The following is a 20,407-nucleotide window of genomic DNA, read 5'->3' on the forward strand; positions in this document are numbered from 1 at the left end:
TGAGCATAAACAGATCTTAAATTCTACACATTGAAGGGTAAATAGAGATAATCTCTGTATAAGAAAATGTCACTTTACCTTACTTTTGCTTATTAATATCTTCTAGCTTTCTAGAATGGATATTTCTAATAAAGTAATACTAACATAAACTTATAATTAATAAAAACCTTAAAAAGAGGTTTCTGCCCAGGTAACCAATCGCATAAAATGTTATGGTGTGTGATGACAGATGGTGTTGCCGGCCTTCCAAAAAGAAGGAAAGGTGTTTAGTTAATAAAACTGTCTGATGGAAAAAAGTTAATTTCACATCTAGAATTGCCTGTAAAGGTTCTAAAAGTCAATGCTATTCACAAGGCTGGAAGGAAAATGAGGCATTACTTCTAGGAATTTTGCTGATGTTATCAGTCACAGGTGAAATATCCATGCAACTGAAAGTCCTTTCAGGTGCAGGCATTACCAAGCTAGGCAGTGTTGGATCCCTGCTGGCTGAAATCTGCCAGGCATGCTGGGAGAGGGGATGAGAGGGAGAAACAGAGAGGGAGAGATGGATCTGCAGCTTCTCTCCCTTAAATTACATCCCAAAACACCCTCTGCCAACAAGACAACCATGATTAACATGAGATCAGCTGATGCAAACTAAACAGCTTCCAGCAGATTTAAGGGATGTTATGATCAAAGTTCAGTAAGTCTTTCATATACCATTTCACTTCTCATAAGTTTTGTAAATCATTCCTTCAGAAGATAGGAAATTGCATGTAAGGCAAAATGAGCACCAAGTTTGCATTTTGCAAAATTTCTAGATTTGATATGCTGGCCTAACCCCTCACAACAGATGCTGTGTGAGTTATCAATTTACTGCCTCTCAGTGCCAAATGCTTCAGTGCAGGCCCTGAGATAAACAATGGAATTCCTGTAAGCATCCCTTCCTTTAAAGTAGGCATGATGTGAAGTTTTCTTCATATAGAGGGCACTGGGACACTGAAGAGGAAAGGGCTTCCTGGAATTCCCAGCCTGGGCTGGGAGGGTCTAGGATGCACAGGAAAAGACATCTGGTAGACCCTGCTCCAGACAGAGGCATAGAACATCATCTCCCATGATCCTGCTGTCTCCTCCTGCAGGAACTTCTTATCAGTCTAAAACCTTCACAAGGTCACCTGAGAGACAAAAATGCTCAAATAAATCCTCTGTGCAATCTTTCTGACTCCAGAGTCTATTCTACCCATTCCTCCCCTCAGGCACCTATCCTTCATCGAAATGAGGCATAAAATATTTTGTCAGCTAGTCTTTTCAGATGTCCTGATTATATATATATTTCTTTTTTTGAAATAAAATACATTTTTCTTCCAAGAAAAGCAGGAGGGAATATGGAGGACTCTTTGCTCACTTTTAAGCCAGTGAGTACTTTCTTCCCCTACAAAACAACTGACCTATCTTTTGTTTTCTTTTTATCCCAAGCAGGAACTGTTCTAACAGATACAAATGTTACTAGTTTCAGTTTCTGGGGAAACCAGATTGAAACTATATAATTTTACTCTTAAATGATTATGCTTGGCTACAGAATTATTAAACTGTACATTGAAAGGACCAGTTATTACTGGACATAAGGTCAGAAATCTATGGTTATATTGGCTTGTGCTTAGTATACCTAGAACAAACTTTAAACACAAAAGTGGCCAACAAATTTAAAACAAAATGTATCTGCCCTAATTTCAACACAAAAATTGTCAATGCTGTCACTATAGAATTTCTGAATAGATAAATCAGCAGTGAATAAAAAATAAAATCTGAGACTACTATGCAAATTAAGGAAGTTTATTCCCTCTTTAAAATACCAGCCTCTACATCTCATCATCATTTGTATAAACTTTTTAAAATGTGTAACATTTCCCACAATTTGTTTCATACACAGAGATATGTTTTTTCAAATATCAATTCTCCAGTCCTCTCTAAGGTTTGCCAAGGCTGCCAGGAGAATCAGTCTTAAACAGCTCAACATAATTTTTTAAGACTTCTCTTCTTTAAGGAAAATTGTCATAAATATGTTACTCTGACATCACATATTCAACTCCAGTTACTCAAGCCAAAAATGTTATATTTTCCTTTAATAAATACTTTAAGACTAGAAGTAGGAGTTGGATACTCAGAGTTGAGAAAAGAGTTGTACTGTAATTTTCCCGACAGGGAGTAGACAAGGGAGAAATGTTACAAGATCTCAACACATACATGGATTGCCTGCTAATAACAAACAGACTATGACGTGATTAAAAAGACTTAGTTACAGTCACTGCAAAAGAGATTGTTCTTGGTTCTTTCTAGTTGCAGGAAAGATGAGGGAAGTACACACTATCCTGTCTCTCGAATAGAATACAGCTATAAAACTTGGATGGAATGCATGAAGCAACAATTTGAGGACTCAGAATAAACTGGAGCAAGTGGACTGAAGAGGACCATAATTCAAAGCGCCACTGAATTGGCAGTGAATTAACCACTTTTTCTCCCTTCAGTATATATACCCCGACCAGGACTCAAGGCAGCCCAAAACTCAGAGGCAGACAATAGATGCAAAGAGAAGCCCTGTAGTTCAGGGTCAAGGAGCAGGAAAGTGGTCTCTTAATGCACAGAAATGAGAAGGAAAATATCTCTTAAATTTTCTTTTCATAAAAATCAAAAATATTTCTACATAATAGCTAAGAAAAATTTAAAATACCACAAAAATGAACTACTTGGATATAACTTCATCAAAATGTATACAGAATCTATATTCTGAAACCTACATGACACCAATGAAAGAAATCAAAGATGGCCCAACTAAATGGAGAGGGTTAGTGGATTAGAAGACTCAACACAGTAAAAAGGTCAATTCTTCCCAGATTGATCCACACATTGCATACAATTCCAGTCAAAACTCCAGCAGAATTTTTGTAGCTACAGACAAGCTGATTGTAAAATACACAGTAAGGCAAAGGACTGAGAATAGAAACAATTTCGAAAAAGAAGAGAAAGCTGAAGAACCCACACCATTCGATTTCAATCTTACTATAAAGCTAATCAAAACAGTGTGGTATTGACAAATGGATAGACACATTGATTAACAAAACACAACAGAGAGTCTAAAAAGAAAGCCACACAAATATGAAGAACTTCTTTTTGACATTAAGTTAAAATTCAATAGACAGAGGATAGTCTTTTCAAGAAACAATGTCTGAATAACTGGACATACATATGCTAAAAAAAAACCAATTTTATACCTTAAATAAAAATTAACTCAGAATAAATAATAGCTCTAATTTCAAAGGAAAAGCTGCAAGTCTTACAAAACACACAAAACATACACAGGGGAACATCTTCATGATATAGAGTTAGACAACAAGTTCTTGAATAAGACACCAAGGAACCATCCATAAAAGAAAAAAAATGACAAATTGGACCTTACTGAAATCAGAAACTTTTGCTCTATAAAATACTCCCTTAAGAGAATGGAAGGACAAACCAGAGTCAGGGCGAAAATATTCCTAACTCACATTAGACAAAGAATTCATATCCAGAATATATAAATAATTCTGAATATTCAACCATAAGAAAACAAGCCAGTTTAAAAAATCACAGGGCTTAAACAGACTGTTCACTAAAGAGGATAACAAAAAGCAAATAAGCACACAAAAAGTTCTTCAACACCTAGCACCACTAGATTAAAAACAAAATGAGCTCACTACACACCTATTAGAATGGCTAAAATAGATATGGACAATACCAAGTGTTGATGAGGATGCAGAGCAAACAAAACTCTCATGCACTGCTGGTGGAATGCAAAATAATGCAGTCAATCTGGAAAATGGTTTGGAAGTTTCTCATAAAGTTTAACACACAGTTACTGTATGACCCAACAATCACTTTCCTAGACACAAGAGAAATGAAAACCTATTATTTACACAAAAACCTGTACATGAATTTTCTATTCCTAATGACTCATAACTGCAAGCAGCCCAAATAGCATTCAATATGTGAATGGATAAACACACTGTTGTACATCCATGCTATGTAATACTATATACATTAAGCAATAAAAAAAGAACTACTGATACACATAAATATTGGATGAATCTCAAAGGCAGTATGCTGAGTGAAAGAAGATGGTCTCAAAAGGTTATGATTCCATTTTTAAGACATTCTTAAAAAGTCAAACCATAGCGAGAGAGAATAGATTACTGGTCACCAAGTGTCAGTGATGGGGAAGGATCTAACTACAAAGAAGACTTTTTCTGGAAGGATAGAGCTGTTCTGTGTCCTGACTGTGGTGGAGTTTTCATGAATCTGTACATGAGTCAAAATTCCTAGAATTGTACACCGAATTAATGTGACGTTTACTTACATTAATCAAAACGATTTTAATAGAATGGAATTTATTTCCAGGCTGGCACATAATTTTTGACTTGTTCCTTTCTCCATTCCACTTTAAAGTAAAACTATCCATGACGTGGGAAGGCAATTGCACAAGTAAATAACACATTTATTTCCATTATCTGTGAACATGCAGTACATTTCTAGCAAAACAATGGGCTCTAGAGGCGGAAGGGAGATTGGGCTGCAGTATAAACTCCCACAGACACTGCTAGTCACCTGAACCACTTTTTGTTTCTGGAGCATTCAAAAGGGAAAATAAAAAGAAGATCCTAATAATGTACTTTCCTGATTCTTCATAGTTACACTTCAAGTAAGTGTGAAAGTTCATTTGAGCTTAGAACCTGGAAATACTGAGTTTAGCAACTAAATAACAGGAGATTAACATTCACCAATGGATGCCAGTATCAAAAAAGAAAAGCATATCTGTGGGAAAATTAAAGTTAAGAATCTAAAAAAAAAAAAAGACTTGTATTTTTGTAGACCTCACAGTGCTCAGCATAGCACCTGGTATGTGGGAAACACATCATAATTCCATAAGGTATCATCTAATAAAAAGGGATAACCAGCATAAAGCCCACAGACCAAACCTGTACCTCTACATGAAGGCTAAGCTTTAACAATTCACGCGTGCACGTGTGTGGGAGCACCTGCCCGTCATAAACTTGGGAGCAGGGAATAATTTAAATGTGGAAAGACTAAGTTCACCTGGCCCAGCACAGCGGGAAACAGCAAGGGATGGAGGTTACTGAAGTCAAGGGGAGGGTGTACGCTCAGCTTCCTCTGCACCATTCACCTGACAACGCTGCCTTACTTTCCAAGTAAGGTCCATTGGATGACATGAGGGAGGAAGTTAGGGCGCGAGTATGTTCAGGGATGTCGGCTACGGGAAATGTTCAACAAATTAAAGTAAAATTCTGAGATGGTTTTATTTGAAGACTAACAGGTTTCACTCTCTGAAATACCAGTATTTTGATCTAGAACTATTTTTAAAAGTCTCTACAATTCTCTGAGAAACATCCAATTACATTTACTCTCAAGTTGGGAATAACATTTAAAAATCAAACAAACTTAAAATAAGGGAGTCAGGGAGGAAAGGGAGGGAAGGAGAAAGGGAAGCAAACAGAGACATGATTAAGGGAAGACATGAAAGATGTTGTCCAAAATGGAACAATAATCAGACAATATAATGATCCTTCCCTTTCTGAAGAACAGAAAGTGCCACTTCAATCAACAACTAAGGTTGCAAAATAGTGGGGAGGGGGGTTCGTTCCCCGTGATAAAACTTCATCTGAAAGAAGGGAGGAGGGGTAATATCCAAAGCATCAGGAGACAGGCACCTTGATCACTAATACTGAAAAGGAATCGCATGGAAAGCAATCCCCAAACAACTAAAATTATTCAAAACATTGCCATGCCTCCCACCCCACATACTACTGGGACCCTGACCTCTACTAAAACTTAGTTTTGTGAGCAGATTTCTAACTGAGGCAGCAGAAACTCAACTCCACACTCCAAGGGCTCAAAGAATTGCATTAAAGAAGCCCCTACTGCTGCAAGTTTCTGCCAAGAGCTCCAAGAAGCACCAGACCCAAAAACAAAGGCTCTTGAGTGAGGCCCGACTTCGATATCCAAAAGAGTGCTTTCCTGAAAAGATCAAGGTATGGGAAAAGGGGTTTTGGAAAGACAGAGAAACGTCCACCTATTTGTCCATTCCTCTTTGTAGAACCCAGAAAATAACCCACCCTCCAAAACTCCATACTTAAATTGCAATATGCTGAAAGGTAATAACCACATGAGGCTGGCAAGGGGGCCCCCAGCACAGCAGGCACACCTTCTCTTCCCTCAGCACGACTCCAGCACCACACACAGAGTCTCTGACCTACAAACTGAGTGATGTCTGCAGTGCCTATTCATGTTTTAAATGTCAACAAAAGTCAACTCCTGTTTCTTTTAAAATTGCATATTATATTAACGATGTTCTAATACTTTCTTTCTCATACCAGTGAGTCATTTCCTACTCCCCCCCTCCTCTGGAGAGTCCACTTATTTGGACGCAGACGATGATGCCCTAAAATGGCCAAAGGGCAAAGATGCAGATTTTTCCATATTAAATTTTTTAATAAACAGACTTTTTTAAAGGACAATTTTAGGCTTATAGAAAAATTGATCAGACAGTACAAAGAGTTCTCATATACTCTGTGCCTCTCCCCTCTCCCAGATTCCCCTATTACTTACATCCTGGTACTAGTGTGGTACATTTGTTACAAATTGATGAACCAATATTGATACATTATTACTGTCTACAGCCATACCACCCTGAATGCGCCCCATCTCGTCTGATACATTATTATTAATTAAAGTCTGTAGTTTAATCACCCTTTGTGTTGTACAGTACTACAGGTTTCAAAAAAATGTAATGACATGTGTCCATCACTACTGTAGTATACAGAATAGCTTCACTGCCCTAAACATCCCATGCTCCACTTATTACTCCTCCTTCCCCCATCCCAAACTTCTAGCAACTGATTTTTTTTTTTACGGTCTCCGTTGTTTTGCCCTTTTCGGAATGTCATGTATTTGGAATAATAGAGTATATATTTTCAGACTGGCTTCTTTCACTTAGCAATATACATTTAAGTCTCCTCCAAGTCTGTTCATGGTTTGATAACTCATTTATTTTCATCCTTGAATAAAGTTTCATTGCATGGAGATACCACAGTTTGTTTATCCATCCACCCAACATCAAAAAATCTACAAACAATAAATGCTGGAAAGGGTGTGGAGAAAAGGGAAACCTCTTACACTGTTGGTGGGAATGTCAATTGATACAGCCACTACGGAGAACAGAATGGAGGTTCCTTAAAAAACTAAAAATAGAACTACCATATGATCCAACAATCCAACTCCCAGGCATATATCTGCAGAAAACCATAATTCAAAAAGATACATGCACTCCAATGTTCACCGCAGCACTATTTACAATAGCTAAGACATGGAATCAACCTAAATGTCAACATTTAGGTTGTTGTTCCATCAACAGAGGAATGCATAAGGAAGATGTGGTACATATACACAGTGGAATATTAATCAGCCATGAAAAGGAATGAAATTGTGCCATTTGCAGAGATGTGGATGGACCTAGAGACTGTCATTTGGAGTGAGGTAAGTCAGAAAGAGAAAAAAACAAATATTGTATACTAATGCATATATGTGGAATCTAGAAAAATAGTATACATGAACCTATTTGCAAAGCAGAAATAGAGACACAGACATAGAGAACAAAAGTACAGACACCAAGGGGGGAAAGGGGTGTGGGATGAATTGGGAGACTGGGATTGACATATATACACTACTGTGTATAAAATAGATAACTAATGAGAACCTACTGTATAGCGGGGGTCGGGGGGAGGTACCATCTGTTTGTAGGATGTATATTAAGTTAACCTTAAAAATGCATTCCAATATCGAGTAGGTGCAGACTATTTTATTCCACTTATACAAGATACCTAGAATAGGCGAATTCAGTCAGAAAGTACACTGGTAGATGTTAGAGGCTGGGGTGGGGCTGGGGAGGGGGAATGAGGAGTTAGTGTTTAAAGGGGACAGAGTTTCAGTTTAGGAAGGTGAAAAATTTGGGAGATGATGGTGAGAGTTGTGCAACAATGTGAATGGACTTAGTGCCACAGAACTATATAGTTAGATATGGTTAAAATAGTATGTTTTATATTGTGCAACATTTACCACAATAAAAAAAACTTAAAAAAAGAGAAATCTTGTTTGCTTTCAAGTTTTGGAATTTATGAATAAAGCTGATATGAACAACTGTGTGAAGGTTTTTGCATGGATATAAGGTTCCAACTCATCTTGAAACTTACACATACCAAGGAGTGTGATGTCTGGATTGCATGATTAAGAATATGTTTAGTTTTGTAAGAAACTGCCCATCTGTTTTCCAAAGTGGCCGTACTGTTTTGCATTCCCATCAGCAATGAATGAGAGCTCCTATTGTTCTATATCCTTGCCAGTATTTAGTGTTGTCAGTGTTTTGAATTTTAACCATTCTAAAAGGTGTATGCATATTAACTTTTACATCCAGACAACTTTCTACACCTTTTCATTGGTTTTAAATGTTTTCCCTTGATTATCTTAGCTGCTAGGTAGCTTCTTACCAAAGAGGGGGAAAAAAAGAAAGAAAAAGGGGAGAGGGGAAAGTACACTCCTTTGAAACTTGTATACCTCTCATTGCCATATCTGATCTAATCACACTATCTAGAATTTTCAGGGAAAAAGTTACATAGTAATGGTGATGACAGGCATCTTTGACTCATTCCTGATGTCAATGATAAAGCTAATATCTCATCATTAACTACATTGTTTTCTTTTATCTTAACATACATATTGTTTAATCAATATCCCTCCATTTCTAGTTTCTAAGTTTTTGATTTTCCATCATCTTTTTTTTTAATTGGAGTGTAATTGCTTTACAACGTTGTGTTAGTTTCTGCTGTACAATGAAGTGAATCAGCTATATGTATACATATATTCCCTCCCTCTTGAGGCTCCCTCCCACCCATCCCACCATCCCACCCTCTAGTTCATCACAGAGCACCAAGCTGATCTCCCTGTGCTATACAGCAGCTTCCCATTAGCTATCTATTTTACACATGGTGGTGTATATACGTCAATACTAATCTCCCAATTCATCCCACCCTCCTCTCCCCACTCACCATGGCCCATGTCTACATGTCCATTTTCTATGTCTCCTGCCCTGGCAACAGGTTTGCTGTTCAGTGGCGGAAAGACCAGACAATGCTTTATCTCTTTAGAGGACATAATTATATATAAATATGTATGTAACTATGTACAACTATAAAGCAGAAATTATAAGGACACACACTTCAGTTCCAAAAAGAATACTGTTCTCACTGTTCAAGCTATCCAGTTATACCACATACTCTTTCCCAATCTTTATTTCCTTTCAGGGTTTTCACCATATTAGTATCTTACTGTTTTATTTATATATTTTACTCAATTTAACTTCTTTTATTTTAAGCAATAACATACCAAGCCCATGAATGGACAGAGATTATTTTCTAATACAGAATAAAAATGACCCTTAAAAGGAAAAAATTACATCCTCTCAAAAACAGTTTGTTACAATATTGAGAAGTATTGATAGAACAGGAATTTTTCCAGTCAGGAACCTTCTCTTACTGACCTTTGCCTCCCCCGATACGGACCCAGTGGCTCTTCCTGAGCAGGCACTCAGCAAACATTCACAGGATGAACAGACAACCATGAGGTCTGGGACCTTAGCTGGCTCGGAAAGATGTGCACCTCCTGCCCTGGAGTCATTTCAGCACGAGAGAGAAGATAAAACTGGGAGACGAGGCAAGGCAGATGACCTCTGAAACGTCTAGGGTAAGTATTCCAACTTGTAAGGAGAAAGAAGAGTGTCTCCCCAGCGATGGATAGGGAGCAGCCAACCTCTGCATCACCAAACTGAGCTTGACACCTAGATCTGCCACTTATAAACCATGCAGCCTTGAACATGACTTTCCCTTGATTTATTAGTGTGAGACAGAGCTTTATACTAGGAAGCCACTTTTTAATTCCTGTAATCATCCTACTTAGGGACCGATACATTTATTTTATTATTACATATTCTTATTGTTGTATTTTGCATCTTTACAGCTACACTCATAAGAAAGGCTTTTTTCCCTTTGTGGGGTTTCTTTGTAAAATGTGAGTCGAGATGTGTTCACTACGTAAAATTAAATTTTTAAAAATTTTTAAAAATTTGTTATGTGCTCTGTAGATCTTTAAAGATGATTATCTATTCCTTAAAAGACGGAATAAGCTTGCCTCCATGACTAATCCCCAGAGCCTTCTGGTAGATGGCCCTCTGATAACATTTTCCCCTTTTTATAATAGTTTCATTCAACAGCTCTAATTCTTGATTAAAAATTTATATATTTTCCAGATAGTCATCCATTTTACCTGGAATTCTAACCTACTACCATATCCATTATATGTAACTTAAAAACTCTTAGACTCTATTGTAACATTTTTGTTCTTTGCATTAAATTTGTGGGAGAGCTGTTGCCCTCCCCCAAACACAAAAACCTACATGGTTTTTCAGTTCTGTATTTGTTAAATTATTAATTCCTACTTATTTATGTATCATGTACCTCCTCCTGCTTTCATGTGTTCTGTTTTAGCATTATGAGTTAAAGTTTACTTCACACTCTCCCATATTCCAGTTTAACAGTGAAAATACAGCAAAAAAAAAAAAAAGTATGCATTTGCTTGTGAATATAGCTTATTATTACATTAGCATTGTTTTCTTAATAGCCTATAGTTGTTATTTTGATTTCTTCTTTGCTACGCTAAGAGCTTAGGAGAATCTGATTATTATTCCCTTGTGGTTAAGTGGTCTTTGAGCTTTATTTTAAAAAATATCTTTGGGTCAAAGAATGTCTCTGTACAACTCATGCTGATGGAAATAAACTAGGTTTTCCTTCCAGCCCGGTCTGTAATTAGTTTTACAACCTTCTAAAGTATAAAAAAGACATTTTACCTTAGTTGATGCCTAATGGTCTCTTTTAACCTGGGAAATATTATTTTCGATGCTCTATGCTTCCTGGATTACATAACACCTTAGGGGCTTACCAATACAGATGGGCCCTCATTGTAAAGTTTATAGAGTCCTTGAATCGAGTTCTAATAGCTTTTCTGTCTCTTTCAGTCATCACCACTTGCTCTTAGTGTAATAGTCTATCTCCACTATTCTAAATCACTACTTCTAGCATCTGCTTTTGCTTTTGAAATCTAATAGCACCATCTGTTAGGAATAAATGTTAAATAAAATCTGATAACGTTTAAGTAAGGAATCTCTCAGTGCCCTTTGAGAAAAATGCTTGACCTTTGTGACATATGTTTTACCTACTCTGACCTCACATTACTTACTTAATTCCTTGTTCTCAGTTTAGCTTTCCAAGGTACAGTGTAAGTTTAACTAATTTTTAAAGATTAGTAAAATACTTTAAAGTACTTATGTACTTTACTGTTAAGGATTTTTAAAGTACTTAAGTACATTGAAACAATAAAATACTATCCACTATTCTTTTTTAATTTGTGTTTAGTATACAGCACAGAAGTCCACAGTATTTTTAAAGTCTAGTGTTTTCTATATCACTGCCTTTGAAAGAGACCATCACTAAGTAAAGTGAAATTGTTTCAACCAGAAATAGCTGGTTTGTTGCCCCACTCACACAGTCTTAAAAAGAAAGAACAATGTTTCTTTTTATAGCTAAACAATGTGGTACTTTCTACAACATTCAATAAATAGTCTCAATGTAGCTATGTTAGACAACTACACTAGACCATACTTATAATTCTTTAATCATCAGACTACATCATCCTCAAAAAACAATACCTTAAGCATCCCATACTCCTATCTGATTTAAAAGTGTTTTGTTGACTTAGAGAATAAATTCTATCATTTCAATTGGATCTGAATAAAATTTACACTTGATAAATCTCAAGAAAAGAAGTAACCTTCAGCAACCTATTCCCACAATTCTAGAGAAACCACAAAGTTGAAAGATATATGCAGTTTATATACTTTAATATTCTGGTAGGTATGTTTAATAACATTCATATAAGCCATGTGGTATAAGTACCCATGTACAAAGGCAAAAAAAAAAATTACTATTAAATAAATCTGATGATGAATTATTTCTACATTATATAATAAAATTTTCCTAGACAGCAAAATTCTTGTTCCTGAGAAAGTCATGCTGGGGATCCCTATTCTTCACCTACATCATCAGAAGATTAATATAAAAATAATTTTGTGTTCTAAAATTCTACAGGATTAGTTGACCAAAGTAAATGTAAAATGCTTCAAAACTACAGAATTGTTCTTTCAAAAAGTAATAGCCAATCCTCAGAGTATTAAGAAATGACAAGATGACATTTAACCTCTAAGTATCAGTTAGTAAATTTCATATTTAGGGCTTTAAAGAACATAAATAGTGACAAAACAAACTTGCAACTCAGAGATCTGTCACTTATCAACTTTATACAGTAATGTACTGATGCATTTATAATAGAGAGCACACAGCATATTGCTGGACTGTGATATGATTGAACTTCAATGATATATACAAATTTTTAAGTATCTGAATAACTCATCCAATTAAAGACTAACATAATCATTCTCCTTAAATATACCACAAAATTATTTATTACTTTTGAAAGACCTTGAGTCAGCATCTTTCTAGTATTGTTTAAGTTGCTCTGATCATGATTTATAACCTTCCAAACATAGGTACCTTTACACACTTCAGCTCAAAATTTCATGCAATAAATATATTCACATGACACTCATATCACATAACTAGTATTCTGTATTTAAAGAGTTACACAATTCTAGCAACATTCACTTAAACTCTCCAGTAAACAATGTTAACAAAAAAAGGTGAGTTGACTCTTTAAAATAAATGCCAAAAAGTTCATTAAAAATCATCTAACTCGGGACTTTCCTGGTGGCACAGTGGTTAAGAATCTGCCTGCCAATGCAGGGGAAAAGGGTTTAATGCCTCATCTGGGAAGATCCCAAATGCCATGGAGTAACTAAGCCCATGTGCCACAACTGCTGAGCCTGCACTCTAGAGCCCTCACACTACAACTACTGAGCCCACGTGCCACAACTACTGAGCCCATGTGTTGCAACTACTGAAGCCTGCATGCCTAGAGCCCATGCTCTGTAACAAGAGAAGCCATGGCTCTGAGAAGCCCGTGTACCACAATGAAGAGTAGTCCCCACTCACCACAACTAAAGAAAGCCCATGCACAGCAATTAAGTCCCAAAGCAGCCAAAAAAAAAAAAAACATCGATCTCATTTTACTTTCAGATGTTCAGAAAATTTTAGTTATTTCAAAAAAGTAAAGTATCAAATTCATATCACTAGATATAGTGTCATATGTATGAAAGATTAAAATACAGTTGGATATGGAAAAAACGAATTATTCATTTTTATAGATTTCAACATAAATCTTTATCACCTTCTAAGATTTTTGTTACCTATGCTTCCAATTAAAATAAACATATTTGGATGCTTCCCTATGGCATATTTTCCTTTTCTGATTTTTGAGATACATTCAATTCAAGGTCTTTTTTCTTAAGAGATTCGAAAACTGAATTTCGGGTGGGGAGCACTTATGTTCCAAAAATGTAAGAATGTCATATATCATATTTCCAGAGCAAATATTTATCAGGAAAATTCGTTTTTAAAAAAGCTTGATTTCTAAAAATCCAAGTTATATAATCTAAAAGTAATTATATAACAAATCATGTGCCATGTTAGAGTTAAATAATTGACACAGCAACACAATTGAATATGAATATGAATATTAAAATTTTGATGGATTGTAGCAATATAGACGTATTTATGGCTGTCATAAACATACAGAATCTAAAATTTTAAAGCAGTTAAAGGAAACTGCTAAAATCAAAATATTTGACTTTTTGGGTGGTAACACTGAAGTTAATTCTTTATTGTTATCTATGTGATGAACAGATTTTTAAAGTCGATAATTCTCCAAATCAGCAAAGCTCAAAATTCTTACTGTTGCATTTTATTCAGTTCCCTAAATGGAAATTCAGATATCAAAGATGTGATTCACAGTGGGAGCTTTAAAAAATAACATTAGCCTAAACAAGTTATTTGAAAAGAAACAGGAAGAAAAGTAAAGAAATATGTGACAAGCACACACCATTTAAGCAAATCATAAAAGCGTTCAATATACTGCTTATACTTACATGAGTATAAAAATTAGATCAGAAATACACACACCATTACATGATATTAGTCCCCTCTGGGAGGGGACTAAGTCAGGAGTGGTGGTTAAAGGGGACTTTAGCTTTACCTGTAATGTTTTCTGTCTTAAAAAAGATAAAATCTTATGAAAAAGTGCTAAATGATTTCTGGGTGATGAAAATTTGAATATGTTGTGTAACTTTTAAGGTTTATCTGTGTTTAAATTGTCAAAACAAAATACAGAGCAAAACAACATAAAATCCTTTAAACATCTGGGCAGTATTATGCTAAAGTCACTTACTGAATCAGGAAGCTGCCATGACTTGAAGAAGGAATTACCAAGTGTATATTTCATGCCAATGGTCAAACTCATGGACTTTCCTGTCATACCACAACATGTTTGTGCCAGCACCACAGAACTTCACAAGATGATAGAGAAACTTAAAAGTCTCAAGAGTTATTAACATACATACTGGGACAATAAGTTTAATTTCATGCAAAGGAAGAAAGTGTGGAGAAAGGAGAATAATATTTTTTCAGTTCTAAAAAGAGAAGTAATACGACAAACTTCTTATGCAAGTAGTCATTAATTGTAACAGTTCTCTGAAGCTGGTATCATCATCATTCCATTTCTCAGATGAGAAAAAAATGAGAGACAGGGGAATGCAAATAACTTCCAGAGTCACAGGTTTACAAGCACAGAACCAGAATGCAAACAACCCATCTGTCTGACCACCACGCCAATACGTTTGCTACCACACCAACCTCCTGTTAGATCAAAACAACTCTCCCAGGGGTATCATCAAATGATTTTCAGACTAGCAGACAGAAACCCAGTGTGTGTCTTCAGCTTTGCTCCCAAAGGGCTCTATCATGCTAAACTAATCACGGGGTACCTTAATTTCCTTACATGTAAAATATGTAATGGTGGACATAAAACCCTATTTTGTCAATTCTAATCCACACTTCTTTCACTTTTTAACAAGTGTGAAATGTAGTTGTGTCTTACACTCAATGGTATTGAAACTTGCTGTTGTCCAGGTGACAGTCATGATGCAGGCATGTCCACATGTGGTCCCAGGTAGCCATGCTGTCATCAACCCCAGAGAATTATGTGCACTGTTGCAGCTACACATCTGGTACTGCCAACCAAGCAAAACAACAGGAGACAAAGAAACTACCAAAGCTCTTGGAGAAGATGAAGATATCTGAAAGCAACAAACAGCTGATGAGACCAAAGACGTAATGCATCCAGAAAGACTAACATAAAGGCTTCAAGCATCCATTTGTGAGAAAGTTCCTACTGACTTTGAACAGAAGTTGCTTAACTTCCAGTGACAGTATACTCAATTGAGGAAAAAACAACTCCTAGAGTTAGTCAAGAAAATGGTAGCCGAAACTTATGTAACAGACATAAATAACTTGAAAGAAAATCCCAGGAGCAATAGTAGAACATATTTCCAGGAGCGCTGTATCACCTTCCACGCTCTTGTTTACAGAGGACAAGACTGAGTGAAATAAAAGTCACTGACAACTCTGAGTTCAAAAGAAGAATCAGACTCAGAACATGAAGAAGTTGAAGAAAAAAATTTTTATTTTCTTTATATGTTCCCTTTTATGATTGCACAAAAATAATATAATTGTGTCAAATTTAAAATCCTTTTCAACTTCATTAAATATAATATAAAAACCAAGTGGTAATATTGTACACTGCGTATGGAATTTTTCTGTATCTCAGTTTTGATGGTGGTTGGGATCGTGTGTCATGACTGCCTTTGTCAAAATTTGCAGCACTAAACACTAAGTACATTTTACCATATATAAATTATGCCTTAGTAAAAAAAAATTAAGAACAGTGTAGTAGTTTAATTGGCAGTGTTTCTTCTTTTAGTGGTACATAAAATAATGGTGAATCTAAAATCTGATGGCATCTTAGATTCAATGAAATACATCTAAAGAATGACTACTAAAGGGCTAAAATCCATCATGTGTGACCAGTGTCTATATCAGGTTAGACTTTCCATACCCAATGCAAATACGTGCACCAGTTTCTCAATTTCCTTGCCTCTATGACTACTGATTTTAAAAAGATATTCTGAAAAAATATATATATTCTAGAAAAAAATCAAAGTAATATTTTTACAAAATCCTTATCTGAAAGACATTAAGGATGAAACCAACAAGAGGTAAGTTTAAAAAGTGGCACATCCCCAAAAATAATAAATAAAATTAAAAAAAAAAAAGTGGCACAGACAAAAAGCAAGTCCAAGTTTCTGTCATCAAGTTAAGGCTGAGAATACATCAAGAATCTGAACTATCTGCAAAAATTTAGGGGAAAAAGTTTTCATTTATATCCTCCAGGTCAAACTCTAGATGTCTAGTCACAACTATTAATATAAATTCATAATCCTCTGTGGTCACATTTTTGTCAGACATCACAACTATCTAGAAGTATTTTGAGACTTATTTTCACCAACATTCAGCACCTCAAATAAAAGAGAGTAAAACCACTGTAATTTCTGACACTCATTGTATTACATGAGAAACTAGATCAGTAATCAAGAACACTGAATGCCTTTATGGTGAATGCCTGTTTTACAGACAAAATTTAAATAATTATACATGTAAATTTGCTTTCATATAACTATTCTACAAAAATGTATTTTAACTGATTCAACTTAAAAAATGAATTAACTGGCCTACTGTGTGCTAGGCATTTGTGATCTATGTAGGGAAGTAGGTAAGGCATTCATTGTCCCTGTATTCCTCAAGTTTTATAATCTACTTAGTTCACATCTATTATTTATTTATATTCTAAAATGAAATATTAATGACAAATTCCATTTACACAGGAAAAACCTTTCATAAAAAGGGGAACATTTTTGTAATACCAGAGAAGCCTGGGTAGACATATACTGCATGATGATTCATATAGTATAGTCAAATTTATTGACTTATGTGGAAACATTAAATTAATACAGTAGTACACATCTTCACTGTAGTCAGTTGTTACTTTAAATCTAGCTTTTCAGCACCACTAAACACAACAATACCCTAAAGAACAACCACACTGTCTTATGACATCCTCATTTAATCAAGAGCAAAGGTTTTGTAGTCATGCATTTACTTTAACCACTGGATAAACAACCATGTACCTTCAAAAGACCTCTTGGGGGCAACCAAATGTTACAAAACTATAACGTCTAACTGGGCACTCAACAAGCTTATCTGTGAGGAAGGATTTTATCTAGAATCACGGTTGTGCAGTTTAGCTTAAGAGACAGAAACAGCATTATTGCCATTACATAACGGACTCCCATCATCCAAATGGAACACAGAGGGCGTGGATCATACTCTCTGCCTGACTGCAGAGTTGGTAGCCCTTTCAAGTATCAACAAGTAGTAAAAAGTCATGAGGTAATTATTAAATGAAAGCATTTCCATCCCTCTTAAAATAAGAAATGGCCAACAAAGTAGCACACTAAACACAAGACTTCCAATTTCAAGTCCAATGTTTACTTTCCAACTTCAACTGGACTCATGAGACTGCTGGAACGTCTCTGGTTGTTTACAAGAAAACTGTTAATGGTCAAGCTAAAAATTGCAGTACTACCTTTTTTTATGCAGTTTCATGATTGTTTTGAGTTATTTTATGGACGAGAAAAAGGAGTGGGAACTAAGATTTGAGGGTCCTACTACCATGTGCTTTACACACACATGAAAATGTGTTTTCATCCCCACTTTACGAGCAAGGGAACAGAGGCTCTGAAAGGTTAAGTAACTTGCCCAAGGGTACCCAATAAGAAAATGGCACATTTTGAATTCAGACCCAAGTCCGTGTGACAAAGAACAGGCAGACAGGATATTAATTTTTAAGAAGTTTTGGAAAAGTAATCTCTAAAGAAAGCCTTTCACATGATACACACTAAAGTCACATATACTTTGAATAGATGGAGCAAAGCAGTAAGGTACCAAGTATGACCTTGGAGAAGTTGCTCTCTCTCTCATTGTCTCAGGTTTTGTTTTATTTTTTCATCTGTTAAATAAGAATAAAGAAAGTAGTCTCTCTCACACGAGGTTGTTAAAAGGACAAATGCTCTAATATATTTAACATACTTAGCATAAGACCCAGCATCTAATAAGGTCTTAATAAATGCTGGTTAATTTTTGTACATTACTCTCGTTGTCACACATAAAATTAAAGTCTTTACTCTCTGCTGGGTCACCGATTGTGAAGTCTCTGAAGAAGTCACTGGGTTTCTCCTATTCTCTGTCCTAAAAGAGAACAGAGTAAGTGCCCAACAGTCATTGAATAAATAAATCTAATAATTTCCCATTCACTTTTATCTCAATGCATAAATACTGATGGACAGCTAAAAAAAAGAAAAGAAAAGGGATCCCTTTTGTTGATTTCTTTTTCACACAATGATGCCTTGATTCAAAAGTTCTTGGAGGATAAATGATCCTTCATAGGAAGTCCTACGTGGTTTAAAAAAAAAAGAAGAAAAAAACCCCAGAACTTCCATACATCATGTAAAGAAAAACTAGACAGACATACATGCAAAAAAAAAAAAAAAAAAAATCAGTTCACAGCTTTTTCTTCTCCATTTGAAAGTAATCACCTCAAACTCTAGAAAAATGTATAAACTTGCATTATCTTCTGAAGTCTTCCACTACCCTCCAACGGGATCTAATTACCAGTACTCTAAAATGATACAGCAAAGAAAGAAGAGCTAAAAATCACGTTTGTTGTGTTTGTCCATTGATCGACTTTATATAAATGTCTTTGAATTAATATTTACATTATCGAGACGATAAGTCTTTATAATTCAACCTGATAGGTTAATTTACCTTGTTGACACCTTAAGCACCTACAAGCTGAGAAGCACTAGTCTGGAGAAGGGCACACACTGAAATCATTGTTTCCACTGCCCGCTGATCTTGAAGCTGAACTTGATTTGATCTCTGCAGCAGAAAGGTGGGGTCAGAAATGTATACTTTTCAAATGTGCAGGTAAAGCAGGTCAGCGCACTGATGAAGAGCAGTGGCTTTGAAATCAGACAGGCCTGGCATGAAAACTTGGTCCCATCCCTTCCTTAATCTCAGTTAGGAAAACCGTATGAGCCGCAGGGTCCTCCTGCATAGAAAGGTGTGAAATATGAACCCCACAGCGCTGCTGGCAGCACTAGGGGAGCCAGCGTATGCTGCCATAGTACTTGGCTTTAATAATATCAGTGAATGATAAGGATTATGACCTATTTCAAGCAACTTTCAAAGAAAGCATTACACTCACCTTCATCAGTTAAAGGTCCACGGGGAGTGTTCCCTCCCAAGACGTTCCTTTTACAGCCTCAAGCATTCATCCAGATTCCTCTATCTGACATGTATAAGAAGGAGAAAAGGGAAAGAACAGGCTAGAAGAGACAGACAATTACGGGAAAAACACAAATTCTTCCACTGCATCCCTCTTTGCAAAAAGTAAAGTTTCTTAGACAACCAAAATCCTAATGTGGACAGAGCGATAATTGAAAACCCACTGCGAACAGAATAATGGGAGCCAGTGCTATTGCGAATAAAAAGATGAATAAATCTTGCTCCTAAGAAGCTTACAACTTAGCGAGAAACAAGCTTATAAACAAAACAAAAATAAAAGACAGTAATACATGCTCTGACAGAGTTAAAGTATCATGAAAGCAAAAGGGAAAAAGAAATACATCTGGCTCAAGGAACTATAAAAACTTCAAGGAGAAGGTGGAATTTGCAACGAGGCCTTGAAAAAATGTGTGGATTCCTCTGGGCAGTGAGTTGGGCCAGTAGAATTCCACACTGAAAAACACTAGACAAAAGCAAGGATGTTGAAACATCCCAGTATTCAGGGGATGCCAGTGTCTCCCAGGTCTGAAAAGAACATGAATGGAAAGAGATGATGGGAGATGAGGCCAGAAAAGAAAGTTAGAACCAGGCATCCATGCATTCCCAATGTCTACTACAGAGTCTGGCCTTTACTGTACAGGCAGCAAAGACCTTTTTGGGGTGAGCAAAAGAGCTTGATAAGAAGTGACTCATGATTTGGAAATATTCCTATAACTATATTTAATCCTAAAAAGTAAAAACTCAGAGCAAGAAGGGAGCATCAAAATAGCCCAGGCTTAAACGTTCAGAACATCAAGAAGTAGAAA

At 35.9% G+C, this 20,407-nt stretch overlaps 1 protein-coding gene across 8 annotated transcripts in view; it reads right to left on the reverse strand.

The window, feature by feature from the left end:
* The window catches only part of COBLL1 (cordon-bleu WH2 repeat protein like 1), a 154,895-nt gene that overhangs the window by 110,900 nt on the left and 23,588 nt on the right, over positions 1–20,407 (reverse strand). Inside the window, exon 2 of one of the 8 annotated variants that reach the window (XM_057744572.1) lies at positions 19,522–19,605. The exons of the other annotated variants lie outside the window; for them this stretch is intronic. The gene's annotated coding sequence lies outside the window, so the exon portion shown is untranslated. The remainder of the gene's footprint in view (positions 1–19,521; positions 19,606–20,407) is intronic. 8 annotated transcript variants of the gene reach the window in all.

This window comes from Hippopotamus amphibius, chromosome 8, assembly GCF_030028045.1.
Source record: "Hippopotamus amphibius kiboko isolate mHipAmp2 chromosome 8, mHipAmp2.hap2, whole genome shotgun sequence".
Taxonomy (NCBI): domain Eukaryota; kingdom Metazoa; phylum Chordata; class Mammalia; order Artiodactyla; family Hippopotamidae; genus Hippopotamus; species Hippopotamus amphibius.